The sequence below is a fragment of the Lipotes vexillifer genome, unplaced genomic scaffold, assembly GCF_000442215.2.
Source record: "Lipotes vexillifer unplaced genomic scaffold, Lipotes_vexillifer_v1.1 scaffold566, whole genome shotgun sequence".
Classification (NCBI taxonomy): domain Eukaryota; kingdom Metazoa; phylum Chordata; class Mammalia; order Artiodactyla; family Lipotidae; genus Lipotes; species Lipotes vexillifer.
In genome coordinates, this window is record NW_006799689.1 from 74408 (window position 1) to 77422 (window position 3015).

General features: G+C 34.7%; 1 protein-coding gene across 1 annotated transcript in view; it reads right to left on the minus strand.

Annotated features, from left to right (window-relative positions):
* Positions 1 to 3015, minus strand: part of LYPLAL1 (lysophospholipase like 1) — a 30289-nt gene that overhangs the window by 21962 nt on the left and 5312 nt on the right. The window lies entirely within an intron of this gene.

A 3015-nucleotide genomic window follows, 5' to 3' on the forward strand; every position in this document is an offset into this window, starting at 1 on the left:
ACTATTGTGGCCTCTCCCGTTGCGGAGCACAGGCTCCGGACGCGCAGGCTCAGCGGCCATGGCTCACGGGCCCAGCCACTCCGCGGCATGTGGGATCCTCCCGGACCAAGGCACGAACCTGTGTCCCCTGCATTGGCAGGCAGACTCTCAACCACTGCGCCACCAGGAAGCCCTGGTTCTTTTGTTTTTAAATGATTTTTGTTTAGCTTGGTTTTGAACTTCATATAAACCCAGTTTGTTTTTTATTTATTTATTTAGAATTAAAAAAATTTTTTATTTCTATTGTTGGCTGTGTTGAGTCTTTGTTGCTGCACACAGGCTTTCTCTAGTTGCGGCGAGCGGGAGCTACTCTTCATTGCAGTGCACGGGCTTCTCATTTCAGTGGCTTCACTGCGGAGCATGGGCTCCAGGCACGTGGGTTTCAGTAGTTGTGGCATGTGGGCTCAGCAGTTGTGGCTCACAGGCTCTAGAGCGCAGGCTCAGTGGTTGTAGTGCACAGGCTTAGTTGCTCTGCGGGATGTGGGATCTTCCTGGACCAGGGCTTGAACCTGTGTCCCCTGCATTGGCAGGTGGACTCTTAACCAGTACGCAACCAGGGAAGTCCCACACTACTGGTTCTTACTCTATCTTTACTAGATAAAATCTGAAGGGTCCCCAAATCCAAAAAGTTAATCATTGTAAGTGATTTTAGAGATCTAGTCAAATCTGTTAATTTCCGATGTGAAAATTAAGACACAGAACTGACAAATTCTTCATTAATGGCCCGTATAATTTTATTTTAATTAAGAATTAGATGACCTATTTCTAAAAGTCTTCACTTTTCCTCTTTAACTGAAGTACTGGTTTCTCAAAGATTCCACGTTGTATAGTACATACCAGATTTTTCATTCAAACTAATTACAAGGAATAACAAGGGGATTTACTGTTGATTTATTACTAATTTGTCACTTTAGATATGTATTACATATGCTTCACTCATTAATATATGATATATTGAAATATAAATGGCATTAAAAATGTCTAACTATAACATAAAAGTGACTTCAAATATATTTCCAAAGCACATACCCATTAACTAAGCTTAAAATTGATCAACAAATTAGTAGTCTGTTCTTATTTTGACACAACTCTGTATTTTTCTTTTCAGTCTTCTTTGAGAGGCTGTTAAATTATAAAGTAGGTATCATTGTAAAGGCAACAATTAATTTTGTGATCAAGAAAAAATATTTTAAAAATTTTGAGTGTACAAGAAAAAAAAAATCACACATCTATACCTATCTATTTATCTAACTACCTATCTATCTACTTTTGTTTCTTTTTTGGCCGTGCCACGTGGCTTGTGGGATATTAGTTCCCCAACCAGGGATCGAACCTGGAGACCTGGCAGTGACAGCACTGATTCCTAACCACTGGAAAGCCAGGGAATTCCCAATCTACTATTTTTTTAACCTAACCACATTACATTAATAACAGGCTAAGTTAAATCATGCAAATTATTCCATTTTTGGAAAACACTTTGGAAAAGCTAATCCCCTAAACAAAAAGAAATTGACTTTAAGACCTCTGAGCACTTTCTAGGAATTTTTCCTAAATAAGAAATAAGATAAATAGGTATGCATAGTGATAAACTGAGGATAAAAACTAAAATGGTCTATGACAGGAAAATGAACAAAAGAATGTAAAATATCATTTTAATAATTTCATATTGATTACATGTTGAAATGATAATATTTTGGATATAAGGTTTAAATAAAATAAGCTATTAAAATTAATTTTACCTGTTTCTTCTTCCTTTTTTTTAATTTGGTGCCAAAAATTTTAAATGTATATATGTAGCTTATAGTATATTCCATTGATAGCATGGTCTAAAATGTCTGTTGATCTGTCCAAATAGCTATTGACTATGGAAACATATAATAAAAAGTTACTATGAATTCAGTAAAAAATTTCAATGCTTTTATATTTTATTAAATCACAACAGCACTTACAAATAATGATTTAGAGCACATGGAGATTTCTGGACTCTCAGAAATATCGGTGGCCTAAGTATGAGGTACACTGGTCTAGAATTCATATCATAATTGGTGATGACATGATATTCATAAGCGAAAAATAGTAATTCCTAGAATCATGTTTCCAATGATCTTCCATTCAATTTTATCAGCCAATTACACTTATATTTAGCCAAAACTGAACTTATCTTTCCCATTCCCATGGGAAATACCACTGTCTTCCTCCCTCTTAACTTCACTCACCCTAAAACCCAATAGTAGATAAGCTCTTCGGACATTTTCAAAGACCTTCAATTTACAGCACAAAAATAACCCACTGGCCATTAGGTCTTTTATCTTCACTACCAAAATACTAAACTGCTCCAAAATTATATTAAAATAATAACTTTTCTTTGAATCTTAAATCTTACAACAAAATTACCATTTTATTGTTCTACGTTTTTCAATTCTATCAACTCAGGTAAGTAAATTTTTAACAGTAGATATGAAAAGTTCCTTGAAGTTCTGCTTCTATCAATACTTCTCCTTAATACTAAGTTTACAGAAAAATAAACCAAAGCATTTGCATAAGCACACAGTGTGCTAATAAGACCAAATCAAGAACAGATTATGGGGAGTCAGATTGGGTTGCATAGTTCAGCACAATATTTCACTTACACACACAAAACAACTTGTAAATCCCAGTTTAAAAGACCATGTAGATATTAATTTAATAATCATAAAAAAGCAGTTTGGCTTCAAAACTATACCAGTCTTATGATTGTGCATTTTGTTAAACACGTCTACAGGTTGTATAAATATGGATTAAGTAGTTGATTCCATGTTCTTATTCTGGTTTACTGATTCAAAAAGCTTAAAATTATTTCTAAAACCTTCTATGTGTAGAAAGAATGCCACAAAACCCTTCTTCCAGAGATTATGAACTCTGGTTTAACTGAATTATTAGAAAGATTATCCTTGTTTGAGTTATTAGTTTCTTTAGGGGGTGAATGAAGGGGGAAAG